Raw genomic sequence first — 10,391 nt, 5'->3', positions numbered from 1 at the left:
CTATTCTGCACTGGTACATTAAAATGTTATTTTAAAGGGTCAAATGACTAATTAAACAGTGCAGAAACAGCAAGTTTGCCCAATGCTTGCAATCTGACTCTTTTACAGGCAAAGCATCAGATCCCAAAACTACAGTGTTTCATTTTGTTCTGTCTTTTCTTAATGAAACGTCTTTATAAGGCAGACAAAGTTTAATGCATGTGAGAGTCCTGACATCATCCCTCTGACACCAGGAGAAGCAGTAGGAAACAGACTTTTGTGCCATGATAGGGAATTTTACATACTGATACTTTGGCAAAATTTTTCCAAATGTGTTGGAAATGGAGAACTTGTTCCAAGTTCCATCTCAACTAGAAGTACATTTATGGGGAAGAACAGGAACATTAACGGCAAGAAAATAATATAGTAGTGAGAATAAATATTGTGAGAAGCTCGCAAGGAGCTGCATTGAAATAAAAAGAGGGCAGAACATCCCCAGTCAGAGCTGGATAAAGGGCAGGAGGTGGCTTGTGGTGGTGCTTCAGCTGGACAAACCCACAGGCATTTCATCACAACCCTTGGCTAGCTGGCAGGCTGGAAGGGGCAAGCAAACAGCTCTAGATCTTGTAGTGCTGGTTAAACCACAAGTGTTCTAAGTCTTCTATCATGAAGGCAGACAGCAGCACTTAGCAAGAGAAAAATAACTAAAAATGGCTTTTAACTTTATTGCTGCAGAGGCTTGAAGATGGCAAGGTCACTCTGTGAACAGTCACCTGCATTTTCTTTAGGCTGTTTTTAAAGTTTAAGGGTTTTTCCTTTCCTTTCCTTTCCTTTCCTTTCCTTTCCTTTCCTTTCCTTTCCTTTCCTTTCCTTTCCTTTCCTTTCCTTTCCTTTCCTTTCCTTTCCTTTCCTTTCCTTTCCTTTCCTTTCCTTTCCTTTCCTTTCCTTTCCTTTCCTTTCCTTTCCTTTCCTTTCCTTTCCTTTCCTTTCCTTTCCTTTCCTTTCCTTTCCTTCTTTCCTTTTTTTCTTTTTTTTTTTTTAATTTAAGTTTAATTTGGCTCTTGTGTAGACAGTGCTTCAGTGCAATTGTTTCCTTTTTCTTTCATTTCATTTTTGCCCCTCTTCTAATGAGGAGGACTGGGCAATACAGCCCAGATATGTTTGGATACATTCATGCAAGCAGTCATTTACTGCAATGACATTTACCATTCATTTTGACTGGGAGCATTTGCAACCATGAGGATTTATGCATTGAATACATAACTACTGCTATTGATATTTGCTCTCCAGATAATATATTTTTATTGTTGTACTGTGGAAGTATCTAACACCGAAGTCAAGTCTTTGGCTTATGGTGTTAGGCGCTATGCAAACCACTTTTAGAAAGGCTCCCAATTAGGGTGCGCTGCAGTCTGAGGGTGTTTTGATAAAACCTGCAGCAGTGTTTTGCTCACTGTGTTGCCCTGACTGTGGGAGGTTGCTCACAGCACTGCCTCTGAGTTTTGGGAGTGAAGCTGTGCAGGACTAGGGCTGCAGTTTGCATTGTCAGAGCAGAAACTTCACCCCAAGCATTACGCTGCCCAGCACAAGGTGATTGAGTCTCCTAATGCAATAGTAGTGTAAATAAAACCTCGGTGCTATTTCATAAATCTGTTTTATTCTTCTTTGCATCACAGATTAATTACTTACTCAGGAATGTGCACAAGAAATCTGTAAATGCAAAAGGTATGCTTTTTCTGCATTACATGCATCTTACATGCCACATGCAGACTGCTAGGGTCTCCCTTCTGCCTGCAGTTTTGTATTGGCTACTGCTCTCCAGCCATGCTCAAGCAAACAGATTATTTCAGTGGTGACATACAAACTGACATAACTTGTGACAGTCCATGCAGGCTCTGGGGCAGGAGGCAAAGGGCTCAGAGCTGTTACAGAGTGGTGCTGAAGCGGGTGCAGGGGCAATCAGCCACAGAGTCTTCTTCATTTTAACAAAGATTTCCCTCTGATATAGCTGCAGTTGCAAGGATGAAGTTCAGGGCTCCTTAAAGACAAATAAATACGTGCCTCTGCATTTGCAGTCTCCTGTCAGCTAGCCAAAGGGTGAATATTTCTTCCTTCCTACCACCTCTCCCAGTGGGTTTTGCACCAGAGCCCCTAGGGGAGGGGAAAGGAGGAGAGGAAGGGAGGAGAGAGCCTGAAATCTCTGCACCTCCCTCAACTCCTGCCCTGCCTGTCCTCAGGAAAATGGATCTGCCCAACTCCTTGGGTCAGAAGCAGTCCCTCCTCACTTTGCCTTTGATGTCCTATTAAGGTTCACAACAAGCTCTAGCAAGGGCTTAAATGTTGGTCCCTTTCTAAAAGGAAGGCAAGTGCTGTGGATGGCTTAAGATACACCGAGGCCTCTGACTGGCAGTTCTCGTGCATCTTTTTCTGGGCAAGGGGTATAATTAAGATGCCCTTTTGATTACAGAACAGCGAGTCAGCTCCTTGGGGGGTTGTGGTGCCCTGGCTGGCTTCCCTGGCCTGCCACCCAGAGGAGCAGTTGCAGAAGGGTAAGGAGAGAGACGAGGTGAGATTATTTGGAGCAGTGAGGTGCTTGCTTTCAGGGCTAAGCAATGTCGTGTAGGGAAGTGGGAATGAGAGATAGGGAAAGAAGAGAAAACAGAAAAAAAGGAAGAAGAAAAATAAAAAAGAAGGAGAAAGAAAAAGGAGGAGAAAAAGAAAGAAAAAGAAAAAACCTTCCATTAAGATCTGGGGCTACAATCCTGGGAACTGAGCTATTGTTTACCTCCTTCCACACTCAGTCTGCTTTCTGAACTGGCTACTCTGACGAGCAGCTCAGACCAGATGAGTCCCACTGTTAGTGTCCGTCTCTAATTATACCTAAGGAGTTAACATTGCATCACACTTTCTACTGCTTCCATGACCAGGGACGATGCATGAATGCTGTACAGCAGGCCTACAGGCACTACCTTCAGTGAGAAGTCCAGTGCTCTCTCCTCCTGCCTGAGCTCCCTGTGTGCAGTCCAACCAGACCACTGCAGGCATCTTCCCTCCTGTTTCACCTGGTATGGTCAGGCTGCAAGGTGCCTCCCCATTCAACTTCCTCATTTCTCCTTCTCTTGCTCCATTTTCTGACCCCAAATCCTTGCCCTCCCTGCTCACCCAGCCCCTTCTCTCCTGCACCCACCACTAGTCCCATGCTACAGCTACAAGGAGCAAAGGGGTGGCACGATGAGGGACATGAGCTTTGTCATCAGCACCTCTTGTCTGTGGTTGAAGTGTCAGTACTTGTACAAGAAGCAGAATTGAATCAGAAGAGCCAGCATATTTGTTTCCAGTCCTGCACCCTAGAAGAAGGAGCTGGATCTGAATTCCTGGCCCAGCGGAATAAAGCTTTTTTTTCACAAGAAGAATCCTAAAGTGCTGTGACAGCCCCAGTTGCACACAGACACAAATGATTATTTTCTCTTGACAGACCTGCACAGCTCCCTCTGTGTATTTAACTGCGGTCACAGTGAGCTGGATCACGAAAGGGACACTTGATATCTGCTGTTTCCGTGGTTGAAATATTTGTGAAGTTAGCGCATAATCTGAAAGCAGAAGCTAATAAATTATAGGGTGCTAATTGGGGCCGGAGTGGAGCTGTCAATCATATTATCCTAAACACACAGAGACCCTCATAACCTAAAAAGGCAAGAGAGGCTCCAGGAACAGCTTCCAGTTGTCACTAGCCATGACCTCCACTTCAGTGAGAGCACAGGGAGCCAAGGCAGAGTTTGTTCTGCTAAGAAAATGCAAATCCTACCCTCATGAGGGCACTTGTATGTGTTTTTGTTTATCTTCTCTGGCAGTGCATTTCCCAGGGCACTTTGTTATTTTGCTTTGCCACCTAACTTATTGCTCTCATGATTTTAAAAAACACACATATCTGAAAAGAATTTGCAACGCTTATTATATTTGCATAGCCCTTAGTGTAACAGGCACAAACTGTTAGTCATGGCCCAGCAGCACTGCATATGAGCCTATCTTCTAAAAGTTATTTTATTGCCCACATTTCTTGTTCCTGTTTCTCAGGCTCTAGGAGCACATATTTTTCCGGGATGCTGCAGGGGTCTATGATCTGAGTCAGAACACAACTGTGCAGACATCATAGCAATGGAGCACCTGCAGTTATTTTGTCACTCATTTTCTTGCATTGTTTCCATCAGGATCTTTGCATTTTACTCAACATATAGCAAAGAATTGAATCAAAGACTGTTGAAGAGGATTTTAGTACATATTTACCACAGAAAAATCATGCCTGTATTAGGACAAGAGGCATTTCAAAAAGGCTTCCAAGGAGAAAGGGTCTTGGAAAATATTAGGGACAACCCAAAAGTGGGAAACCTTTTTTTAGTGGCAGCATGACTGCTATGCACAGACCTGAAAAATGAGCAATAGTGAGGTCAAACTCTGTTCCTTACTGGTGAAACCTCATTGATTGCGTAGGCTTACTGCTGAAAGGCCACATGATTAAGTGCACAAAGACACTTACAGATTTTTCTAAGCATGCCATTTTTCCCACCATTTGTGATACCTAATTTTATTATTTTATGGTAAACCTGAATGCTGATAATCAGCAGAAATAGTGGCTCTTTCCCATTTCTACTGTGAAAGTACAGCCTCTAGCCTGAAGCCAGCAGCCAACTCTGGGTGGGGCAGGTGAGGGAATGTGTTTCACCCTGGCTGGGGTTCATTATGGCCATCCCCTCCCTGTGCAAAGCAAGACAGCAGGGCTGCCTGCATCAGGTCATCATATGGTTCTGATAGAAAGCCCTGAAGAGTGGCAGTGTGAAAAGAACACTTCATCTTTATGAAATTAGTCCATGGTCACCTCCAAATCTAATCAACTTCCTACCCAGTTAGTGGAAACACAGTATGTCATGCTGACATCACATCAGACACTTCACATTTATATCTTGGAAAATTTTGTTTATTAATTAGAAGCACAAAACTATGCTCAACCTTAACTGTAAATGTAAAGAAATTGGCTTTTTAATTTTCTAAACGAAATCAGTGGGTATAACAATAGTTGTACAGCTGTTGCTGCTCTCCTCTCCCTCTTTATAAAATCATAGAATCATTAAAATTGAAAAAGACCACTAAGATCTAGTCCAACCATCAACCCATCATCACCATACCAAGCCCACTAACCATGTCCCTCAGTGCCGTTTTTAGTGGAAAGGCATTTCAAACAGCTCCTTTACATATGGCTCTGAAGGCTGCACCTCTCCTGACACAGCAGTCCCCACACATCATGTTCTTATTCACCTTTGCTCCTACAGTTTCCAACAGAATTTCCTTATATTGGCTATTTCTGTCAGGAGCTCACCCTGAGGATAAACATACTATTCTTCAAGATTTGCGCTGCTGATACAGAGAATCTTCGCTAAGCTTTCTCAAAAACAGCAAAATCCTTCTTTTTGCAAGTGCAGAGTAGGTTTAATGAAAGAAAGCTTAGCACATTCAGTGTAAGTATCTGCATGCACGGAGTTTGCATACAGAGATCATGTCACTAGTTTGGTTTTATTCAATTTAGGCAGAGGATAATCCTTTTATTATCTTAAGCAACAGACTCAAAAATTGTGGAATGATGTTGCTGTTAAGATGGCAAAGACTATGTCAGCAGACAAACTGAGGGAAGAAGAAGGCTGGTGAGCTCATGAGGCTGGATTGTGTGGGTTGGTTTCCATTGTTGGGTGTGTGGTGAGGTCAGATTAAAGAGACAGGAAGACATGAGAGAATATATTCTTATAAAAAGTTAATTCTGTGACTCCCAGAGATTCTGTCAGAGAAAACTAAATATATTTGTGACTGGAAATTACTGAGAACTTACGCATTTTCCTCCTGGAAAGGTATGAAAATTGGATACATAAAGAGAAATACACCAGATTAATCAGAGGTCTAAGGTCTTGGTGCCATAAAACAATGTCAATGATACACTGAATTTCCTGTGGGATGGAGAGAAAACCATAGTTGCTTATCATATTTCACAAGAATACACAGGTATTTCGGGATCCTCGCCTCTAATAATCACTGAATGACCTACACTGCCAGAAAGGTAGGAAGAAAAAAAAAGCAGCAAAAAGAAAAGCCTGTTATGTGAACAGCATTACAATCAGACTGCTATCCAAACAGAGAGTATTGGCTATTTCATAGCTCACTTCTTACTGTAAAAGATAGAAGGTAGTGATGAACACGCTCCAAATGTAAAACGTCATCTGAAGAAGTTAACTCATTATTATAAAGGTTATTTTATACAGTAGTATCATTCATGCAATTGGCAATAATGATAATATTTTGGCATCATCATCTGGCTTTGAAGCACAAGGTTTCTGATTATTTATTAGCATTAAAACATAATGTCAGCTAGAGGTGCCAAGAGTAATTATAAGTAGAGCCTTGAAAAATCCACTTGTTGTGCCATCTCCTGCAACCCATTCCAGCATGCACGTGAAAGAAAAAACTTTCATGAATCAATTAAAGAAATGAAGATGCATTAGAATTATTTTAACAGAGCCATTAGTGCTGTTTTACTGACATTCTTCTCTATGATGACTATTTTCACATCTGCTGTAGATGAATTAAATCACCTTTGAGCAGAAAGAGGTAAATTTGAATCAAGAAGAAAGTTTACCTTCTCAGTCATTCATGAAATACATAATCCTAAACCTGGATCAAAGAGAACCAGTTTCACTTTTTTATGCTCAGTAACATTCCAATAAAGCCAAACCTGAGGACTGAAAATACCATAAGCATAATGTTACAGTTTAAAACAAAATAAAAATGAGACATCAATTGATTCAAATAGATGGCAAGATTTTCTCAATCGGAAACAGCTAGGACTGTCATACAAGGGTGCAGTGGCTCTGCTAGAAGTGCTTTAATAAGGATCTTTGCGCCCCTCATAAAAGTAGTGAGGAAATCAAGTTTTGAGGGACATAGTGATGCAGGTGTTGTCAGTCAGCTCTGTTATCACAGAATTATAGGATGGCTTGGGTTGGAAAGGACCCCAAGGATCATCATGTTCAGATTCCCTACCACAGACAGGGTTGCCAACTGCCGGATCAAGTACTAGATAGGTGCCCAGGGCATCCAATCTGGCCTTAAACATTTCCAGGGATGAGACAACATTTGAGCAACTTGTTTCAGCACCTCACCACTCTCTCAGTAAAAAACTTCCTTTTGACACCTAATCTAAATCTCTCCTCCTTTTGTTTAAAACCATTCCCCCTTGTCCTATGACTATCTACCCTTGTTAAAAGTTGATTTCCCTCATGCTTACAAGCTCCCAGGAAAGCTGAGGAACTCCAACTCTTGATAAGGCACTTTCGACTCACAGACTGATGGAATTCTATGAACTGAACAATAAACATGGATATCTATCTGGATATCTATGTGGATTTCCAAAAGGCTTTCTACATGCCTTCTACAAAGCTTTCCAAAGAATGAAGGATCCTCACCTTGATATGTACCTTGTTAAAATATGAGAGAAAAAGAATAAGAATTAAGTGATCAGTTCCTGAAGGGAAAGGAGCTCACAAAGGGAACAATTTATTCTGGGATGTGTAGGATTTGGCATAATCAGAAGGAACATTGTGGGAAGGCATGAGCAGTTAGGGAAAGAGTCCCAGCTCTGAGAAACTGGAGAGGATCTCACGTACCTCAAAGACCAGATGATAGAACACCAGTTGAAATTCAAATATGAAGTGATTAAAAGATGAAGTACATAATAAAGTTTTAATAATAACTTCACAAATAAGCAAATGGACTCCAAGGTGGCCATTATTGCTTGGATGCAGCATACGCGGACTGTGAAAGATAATCCCATAAAAGTATCATCTCAGTACTTAGAGTGCACAAAGAAACAAACAAACAAATAAAATAGTAGGAATGACTAAGAAAATAATAGAGAACAGAAAATGCTCTTATGAGCCTCGAATACTCTGAGTTTCTAATCTCCTGCTCTCGGAAAGGAGCTTGTAGAACTGAGAACAGTCTGGATAAAAATGTGAGGGTGGCCAAAAGGATTGAAGAGATCCTGTAGGAGAAATAACTTGCTAGGTTAGGAGCCCTCAGTGTGGGGAACGGTCACTGCCTGTGGGTGAGTGTGGGAGTGACAGAGCTCTTCAGAGTTGCAGTACCAAGAAACAGGAGGAGAGGGAGAAACCATTCTCTTCTTTCCTCTCTATAACAACAAGGTAGTCTAAACCAAACTAATTTTCTGAACTCTTTGTGTGATCCATGAGATAATCCCCTGCAAAGGGTGGCATTTGCCCAGACCTTGCTTCTCCAGAGTTCAAATAGTTCTTCAGAACCAGCAGTCATATGTGAGATGTGGTGAGCCATACAGTGGGTGAGAAAGGCTCTACACTAGATAAGAATTTGCATCACCAAGCCCTCCAATGTCACTTTAGAGTAATGAAGGAAATGTGCAAAGAACCCTTCAAAAAATGCCCCCTACCTGCAAAATGCTGTGTGTCAGAAGAAATATGTACTGCAGAGAAAGTAGCCTGGATCCTCACAGAGCAGGAAAGCTGAGAACTGTGCAACCACTCAAAAACATGATGCTGCCACGTGAACAGTGAAGGAAGAAGGAGTATTTAATACTCTGCAAAATTTCAATAAACACAAACCTGATATAGGGGGTGGCAGAAAAAAAGCATGTGCCAGATCTGTTTTTTAATGGAGAGAAAGCTTTTTTTTTTTTAATGGACAGCATCTATTCTGCCACGTTCTTTTCTAGAATTGCAATGGCAACATAAAACATCTCTTGATTTTGAGTTTTGATAGAACCCCTTCTTGGATCTTTACTTCTCAGTTTCTTAGGTTGTTACTTTTGCACTGCTTCATATGCAAGTAATCAGAGCTGTTAGCATGAACATTTCTAACTCTGATGGGTGCAAACACTACTTGATTTCAGTATTAAATAGCAGTTTTTCCCACTCCCTTTTATTTCCAGTTCTTATCTGAGCAGGTACTTTTCAAGACCATTCAGGTAATACTTTCCAGAAGGTTGGTGATGCTGAGGCAAGACTATACTGCATTGAAACAAATAGATTTTTAATTATAACAACTAAAGTGGTATTTGCCAAAGTCACAGCAAATCTTGAGAAGATGAAGATTGAGACAGTTTCCTCACTGATGTACATCATCTTATCTTAACATATTTAAACTGATGTATAGTGGGTGAAAACTGAGCCCATCTGCTTTTATACTAGCCTGAGAACTATGCTTTTCTTAAGAAGCTGTCAGAATTGCCAGCTAGAATCTCCATGCATTTTCAATTCAAATTGCAAAAAACACTTCTCGTTTCCTCCAGATCTTGCAGAAAATGATCTTCACAGGACTGACTTCTTCTCTTACTTAGGTAGCTTCTTCTGGCTTATAAGGGGATTCATAGAATCATAGAATGGCCTGGGTTGAAAAGGATCATAATAATCATCTAGTTTTAACCCCCCTGCTGTGTGCAGAGCTGCCAACCACTAGACAAGGCTGCCCAGAGCCACATTCAGTCTGGCCTTGAATGCCTCCAGGGATGGGGCATCCACAACCTCTTTGGGCAACCTGTTCCAGTGCGTCACCACTCTCTGAGTGAAAAACATCCTCCTAGTATCTAACCTAAATCTCCCATCTCAGTTTAAAACCACTCCCCCTTGTTCTATCACTATTCAGTTATATAAATAGCCATTCCCCCTCCTGTTTATATGCTCCCTTCAAGTTCTGGAAGGCCACAATGAGGTCTCCCCGGAGCCTTCTCTTCTTCAAGCTAAACAAGCCCAGTTCCCTCAACCTTTCCTCATAGAAGAGGTGCTCCAGCCCTCTGATCATCTTAGTGGCCCTCCTCTGGACCCACTGCGAGATCTCCATGTCCTTCCTGTGCTGCGGGCCCCAGGCCTACGCTGGATACCACACCCCATACTTGTTATCAATGTATGCCTTGAATAAAGAAGGTAAAGATACACAATATTGGTTGTGCACTTGAGGATGAGTCTCTCAGAATGTCACACAACTGTAGTAATAACAACTGCTTCATTTGTATCTCATAAATCTTTCTGATACATTAGGATTTTTTTTCTCTGCTAAATATGTTTCCTTAAAAAGATATTTTTATCCTTAAACCCATCTGCATTAACTTAAAAAATAAAGACTTGAAAGTCAAGACTCTTAAATTCAAACTTTCTTGAATCACTTTGTCTGCCAGAGGTGGAGTCAGCAAAGGAGAGAGATTAGCACAGGCCAGGTGATGCCCTTTTCCTTTCTTAAGATGGAGTGTGTTAAGAGTCTTTCATGGCTGTTCATCTCTCCTACTGTCTCCAAAGGTATCTATGAGAGGCATTATCAGACACTGGCTGCTTGAAAGTGAGAGGTGT

This window comes from Phasianus colchicus, chromosome 2 (assembly GCF_987193195.1).
Source record: "Phasianus colchicus chromosome 2, bPhaCol1.hap1.1, whole genome shotgun sequence".
NCBI classification, from domain to species: Eukaryota; Metazoa; Chordata; class Aves; order Galliformes; family Phasianidae; genus Phasianus; species Phasianus colchicus.
Note: the sequence above shows the minus strand (reverse complement) of the source record.